General features: G+C 37.2%; 1 pseudogene; it reads right to left on the reverse strand.

Annotated features, from left to right (window-relative positions):
* Window positions 1-23,721, reverse strand: part of LOC125093990 (ubiquitin carboxyl-terminal hydrolase 46-like) — a 136,674-nt pseudogene extending 112,953 nt beyond the window's left edge.
* Window positions 23,722-24,675: the final 954 nt, after the last annotated feature.

Genomic DNA, 24,675 nt, shown 5'->3' on the forward strand with positions numbered 1-24,675 from the left:
GGAAGAGCAGAAAATCTGAAAAGAATTGGCAAGTAATTTTCTTATAGAACATGAGAATATGGGCTCATATATGTGTAAACAAACACAGACACACACCTGTACTTGGAATTCATATGTTGTCACAAAAGAAAAACAGCATACTTAGGAGTGTCATAATGTTTAGGTTATAGAAATGATGATTCTGGGGAATTTGAAATACATGAAATGTTTAGTGAATATTTTTAAAACTATTTTCCAGAAAAATATTTTCCCTCACAATTACAAACTATTTACATATGCTTATTTTTTTCTAATACAAAATTCAAAAAACCATCTGCCTTTTTTGAAAAGATCTGAACTTTTGGAAGGCCATTTATCACAATACACACAGTATTTGTATTCTCTTAATTATCTCTTGATTGTTTGATTAGTTCAATTTTACAATATCAGTAAAATAAGGAACTATGAAAGTGTTGGGAAGATTTTTATATTTTTATCAACGTATGTATAAATATCTCAATTTATCATTTAGTACATACGGAGTTGGGATTGATACTTTTCATTTCCGTATTTGAAATCAGATTCCATTGACTTTTTTTTTTAGTTTTGTTTTATTAAACAAAGACATGATGATTGTTTCAAAGATTTGTAAAGCTTCTTCTGTTGAAATTGATATTTACCTATAAAGTTGTTGTGGGTTTTTCGTTGTTGTTTTTCAATATCAGAGTAGTCACCTTGGAATTAGTACAGCTTTCAGAAATTCTCAGGTTTATCCTGATTTCTCTTCTGATAGATACCATGCTGAAGACAGGTGGACTGTTGTCCCTCAGTAAACAAATTGACTATACATCACTTGCTATTTGGAACTGAATTAACATATTCAACACATCACTGAGTAAAGTGAAAGTCATCTTCATTAAATGAGGGAAATATGGATAAGTTATTCCTGCAAGGCCACTGACTTTGGAAATAAGGCTTCCTTTTTAATCCTTTATCTTGTTAAACGAAGGTATAAATGATTTAAGTAACTACAGACAGATAAGTTTCATGAGAGAAAAAGTTTAATAAATTAAGTGAAAACTAAACTTGAAATATCAAATATCTCACATACTGGAAAAATACAGTGATTATGGGATTACTTCCTGTAGACTGGGAGGTGTTCTGAGTCAAGTTTGGGAGATTTTTTAATAGTATCTATAAAGTTAAATGTGGTAGTTTTCCTGACTGTAGGCCTAATACAGAGTTCTTCTATATGCTAAAAATATTTTCTTCTGACATCTTTCAATCACTGCAAAAGCCTAACGGCCTATTCATGTGGTGCTCAGAGGCCTAAGTAGATAATTAGCCAATCTCTACATTAGCTCCCCACCAAGATCTGAATTATCTCTGGGGTCTAAACACCATTTATTTATTTATATTTTTACTTCCACTCCTTAATAAAGAAAACCATAATTTAAATATACAGTGTAGTGATATATCTTTAATGATAAGTGAATTATACTTCTTTGTTTACCCCACTGTTTCCCCTTCCCCAGCTGCAAAAGTTTCTGGGAGATTGTTAGTTTACTAGTAAGTAGTTGCTAGTAACACCAGGGGTTACTAGATAAACATTGCCCAAAACAACAGCAATAAAACTCTTCCCCGTAGCCTGGGACAGAAAATTGTTAAATTTCATACCTACATAAGGACTCATTTGACATGCACAATTTATTTTCAATCAGCCAGAAAGATGTCAAAGTTCATGATCATGAGTCAACCTCTCATCTGCAAGAACAAAACACACCTATCTATATAAACCCAGGATGTGAGAAAATGCTATTTTAATTTGCATGTAGCCATTTGATATTTATCAAGTCCGCACGATGCAGAATGCTCACATGATCTCTGCCCTATATGAGATAGTGTTTCTTCATAATTTTGATATGTAAATATCAATTCATAAATTTCCAAATCACATATTAGATGATGTGTAACTGGGGCCATCACAGCAGGTTTTTCTTCAGCGAGGCAATAATGATAATTTTACAAGTCTTAGGGAATTTATAACAGGAACAAATCTGAAGAAATAACTGAATGCAATATTGTTAAATGTATGGCTGAGGAGACAGGAAGAAACCCAAGCCTAGCCACGGTGACCAGGGAGTTCTACATAAAAATCAAGCCTATGAATAGTCAAACAGCAGGACTCACATATGACTGATAATTAAGGAAGTAGGTCATCAAAATGAAGCTTAGAGAAATAGGTAAGCAAGGTAGTATCTGTGCTTATCTTCTCCACGAAGTAGGAGAAACTCATTAGACTGGGGGAGTTGAACATTTAGATGATTTGAAAGGCATTTTTTTATGATCATGGATATTTCACTAGACTTTATCCTATATGGACAAGAAATTCCTCCCTAATACTTACCACCTCCATTTTGTTTTGATTCCAGATTTATCTATTTAACAGTTCCAAAGAACCCTGATACTAAAGAGGGCACACATAAGTGTATTAGAGGCACATATTCCGGGAATTGGAAAGATCCTCAGGTCAACATGAGATAAGCCTGATTCATTCATTGGTCCTTCATACATACTCACATTGTATTAATGTGAGTCAGTCCCAGCCTGTACAGCATCAGTTTTAAATGAATTCACAGAAAATTGTTTTGGGAAACTTCAAAACTTCTAAAACAGACACGGAAGCAAAAACAATCCCCGTGAAAGTACAGCCTTTAAGTCAAACACATGTTTGTGAAGTCAACTGGCCTCTCTGAGTGGCATCAGCATGAACTTCTCACTCACCACCATCCCCTGTGGGGCAGGAGTTATGTTTTACTACAGCTGGTGTCACTAGCACTGAGCAGGGACCAGTTACATAAGAGGTGCAAAGTACAGTATAATTGTAGGTTGTTCCTCTCTAAATGTAACATGCATGTACTCACTGTGTCATTAGCTGCTCAAACCTTTACCTTTAACCTAAAATTCATCCATTTAATAAATTCATATTGGGTGCCTATTACATGTAAGGCACTACTCTCTATGCTTGGGGTATATAAATGAACCAAGGGAAGATCCTTATCCCTGTGGAATTTACTCAATCCCTAACATTTAAGAACTCTACCTTCTGTCTCTGATCACTCTCTCTCTGTCTTCCTTGGTTTCTCCTTTCTTGGAATCTCACCTTCTCTGCCTGTGTCTTTGCTTATCTTCATTTATTTCATGTTCCCTTTGGCTCAGGTCATGATGCCAGGGTTCTGGGATCAAGCCCAGTGTTGCTGAGCAGGGAATCTTCTTCTTTCCTCTCCTTCCTGCTCAAGCTCTCGCTCACTCTCTTTGTCTCTCTCTCTCTCTCTCAAATAAATGAATAGAATATTTTTTTAAAAGTGAAAATTTATATATAGATATTTAAATTTGTGTGTGTGTATGTACTGGTGAAGAGCTTTCAGTGGGACACTGAAAGTTGGTGCCCGATTTCCTGTACTAACCTTAGTCTTGCACTGTTCTGTTAAACCAGCAGCCTCTGAGTGGTGTGGTAGATGACAGGACCAGTGGATGCCACTTTCTTTGCTGTGAAGCAGGTCACTAGATCCCTTCTATGTTAATGTAGTAATACTTTGTAAGGCTTCAGATGGAGAGACTGGCCAGACTGCAGCAGGACTAGCTACAGAATTGGTTAGGCCCATGTAAAATGAAAATGTGGTGTCCCTTGCTTGAAAATTAAGAATTCCAAAGTGGCAACAGAATAACATTAAACCAAGCATGGGACCCTTCTGAGCTTGGGCCCTGTTGTGACTACACAGGTCTCATGCCCAGGAAATTAGTCACAGACTGCAGGCAGGAATGATAAATCCATAACAAAGCACATGTTGATTATAAGCAAAACAAATCACTGCCCTTTCTAGCGAGTAAGGAGTTCAATGTAATTAATTTGCTACCAAGTGGCTAGTTGGCCTCAAAGGATAGTGCCATAAGTGGGTCAGCCTTGGTCTCTTTTGCTAGAACACGGATGTTAGCAATGCCAGATTAGCCTTGGTGTGTGAAGCCCAAACGGTTGGGCCCATGCATACTTGCATCCTTGATATCATGTACCCATTCTGCCAGAATTAAGTTGGTCAATGTATGTTAGAGGCTGTTGGACATCAACTGATTGAGTCATTTTTGTCTAGTTGGTTTGTGTGTCTTTCCCGGTGAGTAATCTCTGGTGTGAGTTAATACATCATACAAAAATCTTTTTTTTTTTTTTAAGATTTTTATTTATTTATTTATTTGACAGACAGAGATCACAAGCAGGCAGAGAAGCAGGCAGAGGGAGAGGGGGAAGCAGGCTCCCTGCTGAGCAGAGACCCCCCCGATGCGGGGCTTGATCCCAGGACCCTAGGATCATGACCTGAGCTGAAAGCAGAGGCTTTAACCCACTGAGCCACCCAGGCGCCCCACATCATACAAAAATCTTAATACACTCCCAACTCCATGCCTCTTCCTCTGACCTTGATATTCCCTGCTTTTTTTCTTCCAGGACTTTGAACAAACTTGTCACCATGACCCACTATTTAGTATATATTTATCTCAAACAACTTATCTTTCCATTCAAAGTATATCATCAGCTACACAGTTTAAAGCTCTCTATTCATTGAGAAAGTCTTTTTTTTTTTTTTTTTAAGAGTCAGAGTAAGGGTGAACAGGGGTGGGGGCACAGGGAGAACGTGAGAGAAAGAGAATCTTTTTTTTTTTTTTTAAGATTTTGTTTATTTATTTGACAGAGAGAGAGAGATCACAAGTAAGCAGGGAGGCAGGCAGGTGGGGGGGAAGCAGGCTCCCCTCGAGCAGAGAGCCCGATGTGGGGCTTGATCCCAGGACCTTGAGATCATGACCTGAGCAGAAATCAAGAGCCAGACACTTAACCAACTCAGCCACCAGGTACCTTGAGAGAATCTATCATTATAGTCAGTCATCAATGCCCTCCCTGACTGGAGTGCTAGTGCAAAAATTTTTCATTTGTAGCCCAGGCAAAAGTACCATCTGCGCCATGGGCCCGGCCTGCTGCAAGACTCCTCTCTGGATCTTTCTCAAACCTGGCAGCTTTCTATGTTACTCAGTAAATGGACTAGATCAGCATTTCTAAATGTAGAAACTGCCACTATCAAACCCAAAGAGACCTACAAAGTACTTGCTTTCTTCTTAGTGACGGGAAGTGTGAAATGAAATAAATTGTTCTTAACTTTGGAAGGCATCCCCTAGCATATTCCAAAGCACATGTGATGGGCCCCCTAACTCTTTGCAGATTTATCTCCCACCTTATAGAGTGTACACAGGTTTAAAATGTCCTTAATAGGGGCGCCTGGGTGGCTCAATAGGCTAAGCGTCTGCCTTCTGCTTGGTCGTTATCCCAGGGCCCTAGGATCAAGCCCCACCTAGGGCTCCCTCCTTGGCAGGCAGGGAGCCTGCTTCTCCCTCTCCTCCCTGACTGTGCTCTCTGTCACTATCTCTGTCTCTCTCAAATAAATAGATAAAATCTTAAAAAAAAAAAAAGTCTTTGATACACTTGCAAATCTTGCTCATCTGATCTGATTGCATGACATAATCAATCGAGTAGAACAATATAATGTTCTGCAGAATGTCCTTGTGGTCCAAACTACATTATGACAGGATGAGGGAGAGTATCCCCTACTCTAGTAGTATCCTACTACAGAGGCACCGTCTTCTCTTCTACATGTAAATAAAAGCCACTTCTAGTCCTCCTTACTCATAAGGATAGAAAATCATTCATTTATTGAACCAATAGCCACATACCAAGTACCTGAGTCCACGTTAATCTGCTCTAACCAAGATATCACGTGCAGCACAGCAGCTGCAGTGGGGACAAATACTGACCCGAGTTTACAACAGCCCACACTGTCATACTTCAGGATCTGCCAGTTCTGGGTAGTGGCTGGACTACTAAATTAAATGAAAGTAAAATGGGAATCACCATATCTGCCTTTAGTCCTCTAAAAGTGTCACTAATATATTACTGTTTTTAATTTACTATATTAGCTGTGGGCTCGATTTGAAAGACTTCCACTTGACTTCCCTTACTGCGTCAGCCCTAATACTGTAGGCAAAGAAAATGACGTTGGGGTTTTGCCAACCACCAAATATGTCCATTTCAATTATGCACTTGGGATTGAGAAAAGGACTGCTGGAGAGATCCATTAACACATTTGAGCCAGGACTCCATTTATTATATATGTTCCCTTGAATGAAAATTCTAATATAGTCCATAAATAAGAAAAATGACCAATAAGTAATAGTGAGATAAAGGAGTTTTAATGACAAAATGAGTATGAGGTCATTAGTATTCACCAGTAGAGTAACACTGTGTCTTCCAGTAAGAATTTCCTATCAGGTACCATGGTATTTGGGATATCATAGAAATGTTTGATTCTACCAATGAACTAGTCTACTTTAAAACAAGTGAGTATTTAAATCAGAAACTCTGGCTTATGAATTATTTCTAACTCTGTATTCTATAACTCTTAAGAGACCTGTTGAAAGGGTTTACTCATATAGAAATGTAAGTTTAAAATTTTACACTCAGTGGATTATCTGCTAGAGGTGACAAAAAGATGATAATCGGGAGAGCACTAAAGAGCTATTTCAGACTGGGAGAGCCTGAGAGATCAAGAGGCAGAAGAAGGGCCATTTCACTCACTGGCCTTACTGATTCCTACTTCATCACTACCCATTGACGGAATACCACCATCGATCTAAATATACCATCACACCTGCATCCAGTCATCTTGTATTACGTCCATGTTCTTTATTCAGAAAATATGTTTTGAAAAACATATGAATCTGAACTTATGGGTTTTTTTTTTCCTTTTTTTTTTTTTTTGTTAACCTATCTTATACATCTTGTATGTTACCTGTCTGATAAATGTTTTGCTTTCCAGCACCCCAAACACTGCCTGACACTTGGCAGGCCTTCATTAAATAAAGACTGACCAAATGAATGAGTGCATAGAGCACAGTGGTGAACAAACCTCAGTCCTGGGTTTCATGGAACAACACGTTAGTGTGGAAGATGATGATGTTACCAGACAATCACAGAGTAAAAACCACCAGGCAAATGCACTATCACTGGAGCAAGTATAAGGAGCTCCAATGACCTGGAGCCCCAAAAGTAGGCTCTCCAAAGACAATATCATCTAGTCAAGGACCTAGAAAATGAGTAGGAGTTAAAAGAGCTTATGTCTGGAGTGTGACTGAGTCACGCACAGGCAGAAAAGAGCATCCCAGGCAAAGCATTATGACTGATGCAAAGGCCTGGAGTCAAGGGAGTGTTAGGGATGCAGCCTTGGTTGGTGCTTCCCTTCATGTATTTGTTTTTTTGGTATTTTGTCGGCCTCGAATTCCAATGCTTCAGAAAACTAAAAAGCAACAGATAAAGAAAATAATAAACATGATTTACTTATATTTGGTATTCAGGCATTTATAATAGACACTTTTATCTTCACCAAAGCAAATGATATAATCCTCATGGACAGAGTTTTGATTCTGTATGGTACGATATGATATTTCATCATGTCTTCCTCTAATGTTTATAATGATAAATAGATTGTCATCCTAACTCATCAGAGCAACATTTCATGGAACCATATGAAGACTAATGCTATGATAATGTGTCTATTACATGCTACCTTGAGGGGAAAATCCGTAAGTAGTACTCTCATGCTCTAAAGACAGTTCATATTACAAAATGGCAGAGGCCGAACACTGAAACCTTTACCAGTTTCTAGGCAGGTTGAATTGTTCCATGATGTGGTTGCATTTCTACAACCTATGAGATTAAGAATAACATAAGTATTTTGACTATATTCACTACTCTTTGAACAAATGAAAATGTAGCATGTTATTTTATACTTATAAATTAATATCTAACATTTTTCTTGATGAATGTATATATATTTGTCTATACATGGTCAATACATGTATTAACTATGTTAACACAATAATATGTAGCTATATCATTACAAATATTAATACATACTAATTCTGGAAAATTTCAACAGATACTTTGTTCGAGATTTATCTCTTTACTTGTACTGATTTTAAGAGAAAGTGCAAGAAAAATCAAGATTTGGCTATAAAGCCTTTTTGGTATTCTGAAGTTCTTATTTTCACATACCGAACATGAGAGCCCCAGCCCACAGAGGAAAACTCCGTACTCCTATTATTACTTGGTCTGAGTCTTCAGCAACTTTATGGGCAAAATATTTTTAAGGTTAAAAAATATAGAAAGAGTATAATGTCCTTTAAATGTTCTTTTATGTTGGTGTTTGGATCCTAAAAGGTAGGGAAAAAATACTGCAACAGTGGTGATATGAACAGCCTTGAACAATGTTGTTTTATATGCAATGATGATGCATAACAGAAGAAGCCAAAATGAGTCAGACGACAATATATCAAGCCCATTTTCCTCATTTTGATTCAGAGGTTTTTTGCTAAAAATCACAAGCCAGTCTTAGTGGCAAGCTTCAGAAAACTTGCACAGCTCTGATAAGAAAGGACATCGCTCATAAATATTCATTAAAAATTACCTTTTCGGGATCATGAATTTTTCAAGCAGACACTGATTTGACCTCTACAAGGAACAAAATCCAGCCTATAGTGGAGTGTCTCCTATTTCTGACAAAAAAAGGTGAAAAATTGGTTTTCCCAGCTAAGCAGCTACTTTGTACACCGCGTGAGGTCTGAGGTCAGTTACCTCTGTGCTCCACACACTTGAGCATTAATATTCATTCGAATTACAATCTTTAAATTCTAAAGTCCTGTTCATACTTTTCTGAAAAACTGATTGTATGGCAGGCCAGGGTTTGCATTTTAACTAATTTTTAAAGTAACTTCATCTAACTTCTCGGTTGCTAAAAAATGTATGAATTCAGTAATTTTCTTTAGAAAAAAGTCACATCTGCCTGTTTTGAATTTATATGCCCTCTCACTGAGGATAAAAGCCACGTTTTTCCTGGTAATTATCTGCAGAGTGGGTGAATGGATAGAAACGTCTACATTTATGTCTATCAGAGAGCTATTGTTGGCATTTCATCTTCATATAGCTCCTCATAGTTCATACATACAAAAGGAGCTTTGCATTATTTGGGGGCATGTTTCTTGCTTGCATTGTTATTCCTAAAATATCTCAGTGGGGTAGTCAGCATTACCACCCGCATTGTTTAAATAGACTAACTGATAAGTAGAATATGAATTTTGATAGCAAATCGTGTGCAAACTTAGCAACTAAACAGGAATGTCGTTCCAGAACTTTATCCCAGGTTCTTGTTTTAGGTTAAACCCTAGAATTATTGTACCTAAAGTCTAAGATTCATATTTGGGTAACTTCAGAGAGTAACCAAAAGTGACCAAAAAAACACTTTAACCACATATAGTTCAAGTTATGGTGGGGTAATTTTGATTTTTTTTTTTTCCTCATGCAGTTACACAGCAGTAAAAGTCTTCTTATTACAGCAGGATTCTAATCTCAGCTCCTTCCTTTCTCTAGATTTATGACCCTGGACATATTTGAACCTTTCTATGCCTTGCTGTCCATGTGAAAATGAAGGTAACTCCTTTAGAGGATTTACAAGGCTCCTCACTTTATTCTTGGCACTCCAAAGAGTTACTTTTTAAGTACAGAATTAACTTGATTTAAATACAATGTAACTTAGCACAAAGATGGTAATGGAACTTTTACTGGAATGTAGTCTCCAAGAGGAATGGAAATGTGCCAAATTGGAAATTTCTACCCCTTCTTCCTCCATTCAAAAAAAAAAAAGTCTTAGAGGAGAATAGGGAGTACTACAAAAAGGTGGTTGAGTTACAGTCTCTGCTTCTTCTGGTTTTATTCAGTTTTTATTCATAATCCAGCCCATATTGCCTCTTAGTAAGTGCTTATCTGATTAGCATAGGACAATTCTTTGAGGGTGGAACCTGCATATTATTTCAACAGCCTTGGTAATTCAATAAGTCACATGCTGATGTTGCATCTTATTGACCTTTATCTCCCAAAGTCTTCTATATAGTTGCTCCTGGATATAAGGATTGTCAGCCTGTCCTCCTTAAATCTGTTGGCTCCTGGCCCTAACTCCACTTCTCTCATGTCAGAGTGTGGAACAAGGAACAGAAGTTATGCAGGTGAGGCTGAGGACCAGTCCAGACCTTATCCACTCGTCCTTCCCCTTTCACCCCAAGGATGTCCATACACTATAGCTGCCAGCTTTAATAAAGGAAAATGCACAACATCCAATCACATTTGAATTTCAGATAAACAATGAATAATTTTGTAGCACAAGTGTACTATATAAAATATTTGTGACATATCTATAATAAAATTTTTGGTTTTTTAGATGAAATTCAAATTTAACTGGATGTCCCGTATTTTATCTGACACCCCTCTCATGTAGCCCAAATTCATTCAAAGAATCTGTTGCATGAAGAAAACAATTGCTTTTAACCTCTTTCCCATTATCTTCCTCACTCATGCAAAATGGCAGAAGTCCCCAGTGTAGTTTTTACTTCCTTTTTATACTTCCATATTATGCCATCAATGTAAATCACCAGATAAATCTGTCACGCTTTTATTTCTACTGTGGAGTCACATGTGACTAGAGTTGTTAGGGTCTATATCCACAAACTATGGCAGAATTCTTTAACAGTCAAAATACCCTTCAAGATTTATTAGAATGTCACAGTTAGAAGCTCTTACACAGTCTCTCAGCAAATCCATTATGGCCTGTTTTTCTTGCTGCATTAAAGGACAATGCTATTATGCTATTGTTGAGCATTAAATGAAGTAGAAGGATTGATGTTGGAGCCATGTTGCATGAGAAACAGATCATAGCCTCTGGCTCCTGATGGTCATCAAAAATTGTTTTTTATTTAATTTACATAATAGACTTAACTTGTTGCCAAAAACATCACTTTACTTTATATCATATTCCTAGGAAAAGGCATTTATAGAAAGAAAGAAAAGAAGGAAAGAGAGAGGAATGAACAAAGAAGGGGAGAGAGAGAGGGAGGAAAGAAAAACAAGCTTTCAGAACTCTAGTATTCAGAGCTATCATTATTTTCCAAATAGTATTCAATAAAGATGATGAATACACACTGATGATATAAAATGTTAATTTATATAGGAATGTCTTGAAATGAAAAACAGATCACCAAAATATGCATTATTTGTTTAATGTGTACTGACAAAGTATTTTATTTTATTTTTTTATAATTTTTTTTAATTTTTTAATAAGCATATAATGTATTATTAGCCCCAGGGGTACAGGTCTGTGAATCGCCAGGCTTACACACTTCACAGCACTCACAATAGCACATACCCTCCCCAATGTCCATAACCCCACTACCCTCTCCCTACCCCCCTCCCCCTGGCAACCCTCAGTTTCTTTTGTGAGATTAAGAGTCTCTTATGGTTCTGACATAAAGTATTTTAAATACAAAAGGACAAAAATGTAGTGTACAAAATTTGGATGAATAAATTTTATACCACGGTAAATCTAAAAATCATTCTACTACATTGTTTCTAGTACAAATTATTCTTTTCAATAAAGAAGCATATTTGTTGTTAAGAACTGTTTAAACTTTTCCTCTACCAGGCAAACAGAACAGACCACGAAAATCCAAACATGTATTCACTTTTGTAGTGTGAGAGCAGATGGTAGGAAATGACTGCCCCCGCCTGCCCTGCCCTACAGTGGGCTCTCAGCACAGGGGTATTTGGCTACATCACTCTGCAAGCACTGTAATAGCTGTATTTTCTCAAATGCTACAAGTGCATTTTTAATATTAAAAACAATATTTTACCATGTTAAACTTCTATTAACTTTGTGTTTTCACATGACACTTAAATTAGCTTCTGACAGATACAACTCCATATACATAGAATAATGGATTGAGCCAATGTGTTTGGTATGAGAGGTGCAGTCAGAAGAGGAGACGTATTATGTTCTACATTTGATTGTTTATGCACGACAATACATTTAAGCTGAGTTTCAGCAAGCCAGTTGCCAGAGATTCAAAGCCTGGCAAATTGCACATTCTCTTCACAAAATAAAAATGTACAGGCATCCACACCAGCTTACAAGTTATTCTTTATGAACAAGAGAATTGCTTTTGCCCATTTCAGACAGAACCTAAATGTGCCCAGCACAGCAAGAGAGAGCATAGGAAGCAAAGAAAGCTTAATATTCCAGCCCAGCTCACTGGAAACAACCACCACGGGGGGAAAAAAAAAAAAGAAAAAAAAAAACTAAAATGACAGAGCAGTGTTCTGTAGAGCAACATGATTTGTCTGCTTTAAATGGAGAATAATGGTTTTAAGTTCAGAGCAGAACTAAAGGGCTCAATTATTATTCATGGATTCTGAATTGTTCTACTTTGGAAACTCCTTTAGCATGAAATGTTCATCAAAATCAATGCATGAAACTATAGGAAAAAACAAAAACAAAACCAAAAAAACACCTAGTTTCCAGTATGAATAAAGGACTTCCCCAATTTAGACCCCTGGGGGGAAAAAAAAATGTGTCATCAATATATACAAATCCTCCTTAGGCAGTAGGACTAAACATTTTCAAATAATAACATTCAGGTGGATATTGAGAGGTAGAGAAATATGTAAATATGATAATAATACATATCTCTGTTTTTAGTCTTATAAGTAATGCTAATAAAATAGTGTGCTGTTGCTTCTTGCTCAGCCTTTCAGCTAAAATCATGTACAAAATAGTGTGTTAACCCTCATATAGAAAACTTTACTACTGAGCCATCATCAATTTTATTTTTTTTTTTGAATCTTTAAAAACTAACAGCCACCTAAAATATGTGGAATACCTGGTGAAATGGGAGAATAGTTTTTTTTTTTAATTCTTATTTTAAATAAATTGCATAAAAATATTAAAACAGATGAACATACTTTTTACTAAAGAATTGTTGCCATTGGAATTGAGAAGATTTGCTGAGAATAATAGCGTAATGCTAAGTTGACAAATATATCACTTCTTTAATTGTGCTTATATCCAAAAACAAGGATCCTGCTAAGTAACTTTCACATTATAGAACTATAGAGCTATAAAGGAAGTACTCAGTAGTAGAAGAGTTGATAACTCTTTGGTAATCAGAGCAGATTCACTTATGTTTATTTTGTTTAGCTTTCCATTTATTCCCTCCAATATTATTATGGTCTCCCAAAATGATGAAAAAAATGGATGACCAGCTTCCCTAATCCTATGCTTAGAATAAACAAAGAAACCACGCTTATTAATGTATGGAGTATCCATTTTGATTCTGTTTCCTCCCCATATATTATCTCATGAGCATGGTTTTACCGCAAAACATTGGTAATAAACTAAGGTAAAAATGTATTCTTACATACTGACTTGTGGAGGAAAACATTTGCTTTTATAATGACATTGGCAAAGTTTCATGTGGACTATTATGGATTATAATTGCATTTCATTTGCCATATTAAAAAATGTCAAATCCTAAAACCAAGCAAAATGGTATCTGCATTTTTTTTGTCGTTATGTAGGAGAACGGTAAAGTCCTGAAGGCAATTTGAAAACCTTAGTTAACCAGCTCCTTCTGTTTGCATATTCAATCCCTCAATGTAACATATGCATAATTTTATCATCATTGTGTGCCATCTGGAGTATACTGATTGAACTGCAGTTTGAAAATGAGGGTTAAAAGATAATTTGGTTGCATACATTTAGAACTGAAATGTCTCTCATGGAGCAGAACAGAGTTATTTAAAAACAGAACTATGACTAAAAGATGAAAATACATTCTATAAGCTCAAGAAAACCAAGGAAGGCAATTAAGTCTTCATGCTTTTTCACTTCAAGGCTCTTTAAAATTTTAATAACAATGGTATTCTAAGGGAATTGTGGGGGATGGGGGGACAACAATATGTGTACCTACTTCTTAATGCAATAATTACAAATAATCTTCCAAGCTACTTTATACTTTAATTATCTGGGAAAATTTAACAGATTATCAATAAACAATATCAGCTAGGGCATGGGTATGTAATCAATTTATTTTTTAACTGTAACATCACAATGTTAGGTTGGGTTGCAAACTAGCAGGAGCTCATCAAATTTGAGCATCCTAGCCGAGAGCAATTGTTATGGAAGCACATGAGAGCTGTACTGAAGACTGGCAATAGTTCTAATCCAGAATTTTTACTTTCAGTTATCACAGTGTGATGTCAAGTGAAACACTTTATAAAACCAGTTTTAAAGTGGAATTACCTTGTTTGTATTTGTGAGTACAATAATTTATCATAGACTCTCTCTTCCAAAACTTTTTCACATTTTCTCCCTTTTTTAATTTTTCGAATTTTTATCTTTTTTTTTCACCTTTTCTAATACCACCGAATTGCTGAGCCACCTGACTGAGATAGGTCTACCAAATTATACTGTCACAAGCATACCATTAAGAAGGGAATTATGTGACCTAGACTTGCTAAAAATTAATAATTTTCAAAAGGCTTTGGGTGGTATAAATCTTTCAGATTTATTAGATTTCATATACATACATGTTATTCTTTCTTATCTGTGGAAGAGAACTTTAAAAAAAAATAACCTCTCCCAAATTATGGATTTCCAAATTTATGTAAGGAAGAACAACCCTATTATTAAATGGCCACATCCTCAGGTACTGCTTTCCTGCTCCAAGAAAAACCTTGCTCCTTCAGAGCTGGAGACTTCTTCCTCTCTTCATTTCCCCCATGTGTCGTTTTCCAGCAAATTCTGAAACTATTAGAAATCATCTTCTGAGGTCACAGGACAGATATGAAGGCATGAGCACAAATACTTGGGGATAAAGAACCAGAGCGTACCTACCCGACCACCACGGCAGGCCTGGCCCCTGAATAAGGCAGCTCACGATTGAACTTCCCCTTTTTTTTCCAGGAGAGGAGAGAGGAACAAAGCATCAAATCTATTACTATCCCATCACAGAACATGACATTCTAATTCAGTCAGTAGGGACTCACAATAAACTCCAAATCACATTGAGTGCCTCCCTGGTATGACAATTGATTACATCTCTTAACCTTTCTGCATCTGCAGTACCATCTGGAGCAGTTAGTGCTTACATTTTTGCACACAAAGAACAGGTAACAGCCTACAGACCCACATACAGACTCAATCCTTCCACTATAAGGCTAAAACAGCATTAAAAAGGAAAAAGAGAGGGGCACCTGGGTGGCTCAGTGGGTTAAAGCCTCTGCCTTCTGCTCGGGTCATGGTCCCAGTGTCCTGGGATCAAGCCCCACATCGGGCTCTGTGTTCTGCGGGGAGCCTGCTTCCCCCTCTCTCTCTATCTGTCTGCCTCTCTGCCTACTTGTGATCTCTGTCTGTCAAATAAATAAATAAAATCTTTAAAAAAAAAAAAAAAAAGGAAAAAGAGAAAATAGCCAGAATCACCTTGATTTCACAAAAGATGACATTCCAAAGGAAATGAAAACAAAATCAAATAACTAATATTTTGTAGAATAACTATGATAAGACTATCAAAAAAGTTAATTCCTTCACCCTTGGGAAATTGCTCTACACATAGAAGAGAAAGAAAGTAAGTCTATTATAAGGAACTATTATATGATATTTCATACATACATGATATTTCATTAAATTCTAAGTAGCAAGTATTACTGTCCCATATTAGTATAAAACTAAGACTCTTAAATGTTAGTAACTTGAGCAAGATTACACAGACATTTAATTTGGGAGCTAGGATTCAAACTCAGTTCTACTCCCAAAGCCATGGTTCTTTATATTATGTCATTAAATTTAATCCAGATAGATATATATTAATCCTTTTGACAAATATCTTTTAAACACCATATTATGTGTTAGGGACCTCTGCTAAGTTGCTAAATAAAGTAGCAGATACCTCCACTATATGTAGAATTGTGCTAAGTAAAGAATAAATTCTGGTCAAAGCAAGAGTTTAGAACCGGATTTCTCATTTGGAGCCAGATTACAGTTTCTGCGGGGTCTCTCCTGTGCATTGTAGGATATTTAGCAGGGTCCCTGCCGTCTACTCACTGCATACCAAAAGCACCCATTCCCCCAGTTAATAAAAACGTTTCCATACATGGGAGACGACATCTCTTGCAGGCAACTTCTCGCCTCTCCACCACCACTGAGAACCACTGGTTTAGAATAAGGCGGGTGGACAAATTTTTGTAAAACCTGTTAAGATTGTAAACTCTTAGGGAACAAGAACTTTCCTAATACAATTCTGCAGCTGTTAATTCTGTAGCTCCCCCAACAATAAAACCTTCAGAAAATTTTTATCATTACATGAATAAATGAATGAATGAATAAAAAATAACAGGACTTGCCAACCAACTATTTCTGTAACAGTCGAAAACTAACACTTATGTAAGCACTAGTTAACTAAAAATAAGTAGGAAAGACCAGTTTGTTTTCCTCTTTTAGATTTTCTGCTCTAGTTCCCAGACAGAAGAAAAACAGAGAGTATATGAGAAAGAGTGTTACCCAAATCAGCACACACTTCTGCCATCACTGTACTGAGGTGTCTCCTCTTCATTTGTCTCATCTAGGCTCTAGGTCTCCAGGCAGCTGTGCCTTCCTGTGCCACTGGCTACCAAATGTAGCAGAAATTCGCAAATAATTGCTTTTTCCATAAAACAGAGGGGTTCTAACTTTAGTCTTTGATAACATCATTCTTATACTCTTGCATTTCTAAGCCCCCTTTAAAAAAAAAATAAAAGATTTTAAGGGTGCCTGGGTGGCTCAGTCAGTTAAGCATCTGCCTTTGGCTCAGGTCATGACCCCTGGGTCCTGGGATCAAGTCCCACATTGGGCTCCCTATTCAGTGGGGAGTCTGCTTTTCCCTCTCCCTCTGCCTCTCCTGCCTGCTTATGCTCTCTCAAATAAATAAATAAGATCTTTAAAAGTAAAAAATTAAAAAAATATTTTATTTATTTATTTGTCAGAGGGAGAGAGAGAGTGTGTGTGTGCACAAGCAGGGGGAGCAGCAGGTAGAGGGAAAAGCAGGCTCCTGGCTAAGCAAGGAGCCTGATTTGGGACTTGATCCCAAGATCCTAGGATCATGACCTAAGCCAAAGGGAGATGCTTAACCGACTGAGCCACCCAGCCATCCCTCCAAGCACCTCAAATGAAAGAAAAAGAAGATTTATGGCCACATATGGGGAAAACTCAGAACCCACAATCTGTGTGAAAGCCCTTCGTTAGTGACTATTAGTGCTACCCTGACCTGCACTTAACTGATGTAGCAATTCCAAATTACCACTGTGTTTGGGCATGTGATTTTATAGTGACTTCCATTTCCTCTCTAAATTTACTCATAAATAAATTTTTAATAAGGAAAGAGGCAAGGATGGATGGAGAAAAAAGAGTGCAATATGTCTGCATTGCACATGAGTGAGAATGAGGCAAGAAACTATTTTCTGAATACTGATCTAATAATGATGCAGATGACAAAATCCAGAGACAAATCAAGTATAGGGCAACAATCACAACCACATTAACTATGTAGAAAAATAGGCACTTTGTATGTGCTATAAATATTAGCACTCTGATTTACAGTAATAACAGGCACTGTGGAGTTTTTACGCTGTCAGAAATTCCACATCATATTATTTAATTCATTCAGCAACTTTCAGTGACAAGGAAAGTGAGGGCTAGAATGTTTACCAACAAGGACCCTTCCCTCAGAGAACATGGGATCTTTCTGAGCACAGGGAACCTGTGAGGCTTCCTCTCTTAACTTCTTTCATTTCCTGGATCTCAAAATCAGCTTTTAGGTGCCAGGGTCTCTGGAACAGCCTATTAGTGAGACACACCAGACACTAAACTTCTGTACTAAATAGGAGAATTGTTTAGGAATGCTCTCCAACCGTGTCCTAAGATCAGGGTCCTCATGGTAGACGGCTACAGAGACCTTGTCAAATTGAAGCAGGATCAAATCATGCCCGTGCTAACAGAAATGAATCACATGGGATGCCTGGGGGGGCTCAGCTGGTTAGGCATCTGCCTTTGGCTCAGATCATGATCCCAGAGTGCTGGGATAGAGTCCGGCATGGGGCTCCCTGCTCAACAAGGAGTCTGCGTCTTCTCCTTCTGCCCCTGCTCATGCTCTCTCTCTCCTCTCTCACTCACTCTCTCTCAACTAAATAAATACCTTAAAAAAAAAAAAAAGAAAAGAAAAGAAAAGAAAAATCACACTCTCACAAACAGGAGCCCTCTGAGAAGGTTATTGTGGCAATTTGAAGAGGATGAGAACACTCCGAGGGCTACTGCCCACATACATGTTGGTTACCCATTGCAACCAGACTTGTTCGGTCTCCCAAGTTGATGGTAGAAGACTATATAAACTTTATATTCACACCATTTCCCACTTGTCAAGCATATTTCTGAGTCACTTACTCATTTGCCATCTTTATTCATAGCAAGATGTCCGTTTGTGACAATTCATTGCTTTTCAGTGTGAAAAGAGAACACCACTGCTTAAATATGGGGAAATTTCCATTTTCAACAGTTGAAGTAAACGACAGCATTTTTAAACTCATCAGTAAAAGAAAAGGAGGTTTGCAAATCCTCACTTTCCTGCTGGTTCTATAAAGTACATTACCTAAAGATTATGAATTCTGAAGATTATATAGAAACCATATGCCTTTATCAGAGGACACCCAAAAAAAAAAAAAAAAGGATCATCCCTTTCAAAAATTGTATTTAGAAGCTTCAACAAATCACCAATGAATTACAGTCATTTATGAAATCCCATGTCACAGTGTCTGTTTAACAGGCCAGGAAAGGGCCCCAAGTACAATCAACTATTTCAAGGACACAGCACCTGTGTGCAGGGGTGAGTGACTGCTTTGTCCTTCCTTAGCCCCCATTCTTGTAATTGCATTGCTGGCTGGCATAGGAAAGAATCAGGCTCATTTGGCCCTTGTCTGTTCTTGTCAGAGAAAGGGCTCCCTTTCAAACAAGTGACAAGTTTGGTGGGAATCTAGTCTGGGCAGCACAATTATATTACCGTTGCAAGTACACAGCTTCTAACAAAGGAAGCAGAATATGATTTCCTAGGCAAAATGCTGTGATCTTTGTTTTTATTCTAGGGGAAAAGCCCATATAAACAAAAAGGAAATGGTAGAGGTTAAATGAAATGTGGGAGCAAAACGTAATATGTGCTTGATATACACAGGCAAGACTTGCCATTAGCTGAGACACTGAATGGGCCCCAGAGAAGATTTCATTTCATTCTACTACTTCTTAGAGGGTTAGAACTATTTCCAGAATCCTCTTTTTTTCCTTCCACCAAATACCTTCTTTCTTGAAAGCATGGTGTAGAAGAGAGAAAAGAAAAAAACCAAGGAGGAAAGAAAATGAGAAGAAACATTCTAGCTCTTCCTCTTCGGCTTACTTGATGACTGGAGAAAACCTAGACTGGATAATGCAGAGATACAGATTTTAAGATGATTGCTCTTTTTTTCTTCTCATTAAGACTCTAGTTTTTAGTCCTCTTCTTTTGTTCCTTTTTTTCTTCCTTAATGCTCAGCAATTTCTCTTCTTACACACGTATTTCCTAGGCAATTTATCCACATCCAAAAATTTAACCAATATCTGTCTACACCGGAAGTCTACAAATTTTTTATGAAAAGTGCCAGAAAGGAAATATTTCTAGCTGCACCAACCATATGGTCTCTGTCACAACAAAGCTATTTGCATTCAATTCTTCTGTGTAGAGTGAAAGCTGCCACTGATAATATGTAACCAATGAGTATGGCTATGTTCCAGTAAAATTGTATTTATAAACCCTTGGTAGCAAGGATTTGGTCAGAAGGCCATAGTTTGTCAATACCTGATCTATACTAAAACATTTATCTGTATTCTAGAAACTTCTCTTCACTTTCTTTCTACCTGACTGCTACAGTCTGAATGTTTGTGCCCCCCACCCCAAATCCATAGGTTAAAACCAATCTTTGAAAGGGGATTAGGTCCTGAGAGCAGAGCCCTCATGAATGAGATTAGTGCTTTTATTAAAAGAGGCCCCAGGGAGCTCCCTTGCCCCTTCCAGCAAGTAAGGATAAAACGAGAAGTCTGCAACCCAAAGGAGGGCCATCCCCTAACCATGCTGGCAGCCTGGCCTCAGATTCCCATCTCTAGAACTGTGAGAAAAAGTTTCTGTTGTTTAAAAGCACCACTTACTCTGTGATACGTGGTTATAGATCCTAAACAGACTAAGACACTAACAACCTTCTTCTCTTCCTGATGTTTCCCTGTCCCTTCAAGCCTCTTTCACTACTTCCCGCATCATATCCTGCTTCCATGTCCCATATTTCGGGGTCTAGCAACACTGTTACTTCCATCTCCCATCCCAGTGACTTAGAAATTATCATTGACTAACTTGTTTTGGTTTTTTTCCCTCATCCCACTTTAGACAGTTTGTCAAATTTGCCACCTAAATATATCCTGAACTTCCTCCCACAGAAGCACACTTGTAGCTTTAAAGTAGTAAAACATTACCTTTCCTTTCAGGTTTGCCTTCCTTCAACCTCAGACAAGTGTGCTCTTTGTAAAGTGTTAAATATGATCACACTCTCCGCTACGCAATGTTTCAAAGGTGCCCAAGCCTGAAACATCAATTCTAAAGCAGGTTACAGAGCCTCAACTCAGACCTCATTAATTAGAAGCTCCAGTGATGATAATTAATCATTTCAAGTAATAATTCTTCAGCAAGACTGACACTGATGAGCCTACCACTAACCTACCTTTATACTAAATCCACATGCTTCGAATGTCCCCCAAATCTTCACAATGTAGTCCCGGACCACATCTTAAACTCCATCTGCCTCCGCAATCCCTCAGGCACATGCAAATGTTGTTGGTGATCGACACATACTCCACTGAATCTCTTTATTTTTGCGGCGAGACACACTGGCTCCAACTGTTTTTAGTCCCACAGCCAGCACCTGGAGCCATTTGTCAGAGAAATGCTCTCAGGGGACTGGAACTGTTTTGTCTACTCATATAAGTACAGGAGAATTAAGTCCTCTCAGGAGTAGCCCTTGATCAGTAATTGCAGGAGGAAGGAGATATGCATTTATTTATTTATATATTTATATATATTTACCAGCTCCACATCTCCTGATCCAGATGGCCCTTAAAATGAGACCTATGCTGTGTTCAAAGCTACCACATGGGATCGAGCCAAAGGTACTCTCCTTGGGAATTTATTCAATATTGCACTCTTGACTGGCCTCGGTGATGATTAATTTTATGTGTCAACTTGGCTAGGCCAGAGTACCCACATTTTTGGTGAAACCATTGTTAGATGTTGCTGTGGAGGTATTTCTTAGATGATATTAACATTTCAATCTGTAGACTTTGAGTAAAGCAGATTACCCTCCATAAGGTGGTTGCATCTCATCCAATTACTTTAAAGCCTTGAGAATAAACAGCATGAGTTCCACCAGGGAAAAGAGAATTTTGCCTCCAGGCTGTCTTCAGACTCAGAGCTGCAATGTCAACTCTTCTCTAGGTCTCCAGACTACCAGCATATCTATCACCTAAGCCAACGTCTTACAATAAACCTCTCTCTCACCTCCTCCACGTCTCACCTCTTTCTTGCTCTCTCTCCTGCATTTCATATGTATTATTTCCCTGTTAACACAGGATAACCTTGGTAGCTGAACACAGTAATAGCAACTAACCTGGGTAGTTATTTCTTCCAACATAGGATCAAAATTGAAGAGAAGGTCCATTATTTGCTCAAGGCTAGAGGAAGTTTCAGTATCTTTCAGAGTTTTCCACTCCAAATCTTATACTTGTGACGTTAATCTCAGTTCAAGGTTATTAACAAAGTAAATTGCTACTGAAGTATGTATATATATATATATATATATATATATATATATATACAGTATGAAGTCAGAGGTGCAGTATTTTGTCACTGTAAATGAATCAGCAAAAACTTGGAAAAATTTTATACCACAGGTTTATTTGGTTGCATTTTAACACTATTGCTGCAAAAGGTGGTTAAAAAAAAAATGTGTATTTGTCTTAGTGTAGTTAAATGACAACAAACTTCTACTTTATCAATTTCTTATTAATATGTTGATGTTAATGGGTTTAAAAATATTTTTCCATTGGAAAAATACATTATGAAGAAAATTTTCATAATCAGATAATATGGAATTCTGATGACGCTGTATAAAATAGAACACCAATAAATGGAAGACACTGCATATTATTCAATCTTTTTTTTTTTTTTTTGACAGATAGAGATCACAAGTAGGCAGAGAGGCAGGCAGAGAGAGAGAGAGGAGGAAGCAGGCTCCCTGCCGAGCAAAGAGCCCGATGCGGGGCTCCATCCCAGGACCCTGGGATCATGACCTGAGCCGAAGGCAGAGGCTTTAATCCACTGAGCCACCCAGGCGCCCCATATTATTCAATCTTTATCAAATAATTTGTCCTACATTATTAAGATAATGTGGAAATGTAACATTCTACTGTTTCTATTTCTTGTAATACTATGATAATGCAAAGTATTATGAATAACCTATAAGGAAATATATTGTTAAGACTAATTAAAATAATATGAAAATGTAACCAAATGGTACTATCTTTGTAAACTTACAAAGTTTTTTTTTAATTGTCATCAGAATAAGAACTGAAATATTGAAAAAAAATTTCCAACACTTCAAAAGGGAAAAATTTGCTATGATGTTAACATATTTAAAGTACAAGAGTCAATCTTTTTTTTTAATTTAAATTCAATTAATTAACATAGAATGTATTGTTTCAGGGGTACAGATCTGTGATTCATCAGTCTTACATAAACCCAGGGCTCATTACAACACAATGTCTATCACCCTGTTACCCCATCCCCCGACCCAACTCCCCTCCAGCAACCCTCAGTTTGTTTCCTATGATTAAGAGTCTTTTATGGTTTGTCTCCCTCTCTGGTTTCATCTTGCTTCATTTTTGCCTCTCTTTCCCTATGATCCTCTGCCTTATTTACAAGAGTCGGTCTTAATCACACTTACTCAGAAGTAGGCTCTTTCACTCCTAGACCACGAAAACATTCTTAGTTGCCAGGAAGTCATGCACTATTATAACATATTAAAGATAAAACTGAAGTATTTAAAGATGTCATCATGTTGAGTGTTAAGAATGGTAGTCTTTTCAAACAACTGTATATTTTATAAAAAGTGAAAAGAAGTAAGAACACACTGATACTAAAGACCCAGCTAATTCAAAGAAACATAGGGCTTTCAAATCAGGATAGTCAGAGCACGGGGAGGGAACTCATTGATTTGGCTCAGTGTAGAAATTCAATATGAGAGCAGAGGTTAAGCTGAAGCAAAAAGGAAAAGGAACTATATAACTAGAAGAATTTATTCTATTGTGCATCTTCTATTAGACCATGTACAAGATCATAGAGTATTATCAAAATAATACTGGGAACAGGTATGACAAGCCCTATTATACATACAAGAAATCTATACTACAGATAAACTTAAAAAAAAAATACGCAGAATCAGATGTCAAGGAAGGATAATAATCAGCAGTCAAGCTGAGATCTGTCTCCTACAGAGGGCCCTTCCTTTCTACCACCACTCATTCTACCTCTTGCATCACTCAGGAACTCAGAAGAGCGGATACGGAACCGTCTAAGACTGACCCTGTCTGCACAGCCAGAACCATGAATAGGCATCGAGCTTCATAGGAGTTAAATTGTCTGTCAATGATTTTGGATTGAGCTAAGAAAACCATCTCTGTTGATCCCAGCCAGGCCATGTTCCTTAGCTAACGAGCTTCTTATCTATGGCAGGACAATGAGTTATTAGAGGAGGTGAACTTTTCAAACTTTCTGAATGGAAACTCTGATGGTTCAAAGTATTACATTTGAATAACTAAAAAACAGGTGGTAAATCTAAAAGCGTTCATCATCTAAAAAGTACTACAGGGTTTTCATGATAATTTGATGTGATGATATACAGGTGATAATGGTACCAAAGTGTGAATAAATGGGCACAGAATTCTGTCAGTACATTCATCAGTGCTATTAACACACCGATGGCCTTAAGGCAGTTAACCTAGCACACCAGTCTTCATTATTAATCTCTTAAAGGCAAGGTTGGGCATGATAACCTCTTGTTTTTTATTTTTTATTGCTGTTCTTTGTTTTCTCTTATTCATCTCATTTGGATTTATAATTTTTTATATGCTTTGAAACGTTAGCCTAATCACTCCTTTACCTGGTATCACCAAAAATTAAGCACCAAAAATCAATTTTTAGATAGTGTAAGCCTTTTATCCCTTCAGAATTTTTTAAATTTTATAATACAATTTATTAAATTTATGGACCAAATTACTCTACCTGTTTAAAAAAAAATTAACAAATTCCTGAATGTGTCTTATCATTACTGCAAATAGTCATTTTTAAAGAAGGCAAGATGCTTAAGAATCCAGGGCTATTGCTGCTATTCTAAATTCTCCTACACTGCAAGTGATTCGATGACTCCTCCACTGTCTTTCCCTTTCCCTCTCAACTCGCACCTTGTGGTTTCCTTTCTGGAGGCCATAATATAATCATATTTCTAATCTCTGATCCACTGGGACCTAATCTAAGGAGAACACAAGTAACTAAGCAAAAAAGTAATTGTAT

The sequence above is a fragment of the Lutra lutra genome, chromosome 1 (assembly GCF_902655055.1).
Source record: "Lutra lutra chromosome 1, mLutLut1.2, whole genome shotgun sequence".
In the NCBI taxonomy this organism is placed as follows: Eukaryota; Metazoa; Chordata; class Mammalia; order Carnivora; family Mustelidae; genus Lutra; species Lutra lutra.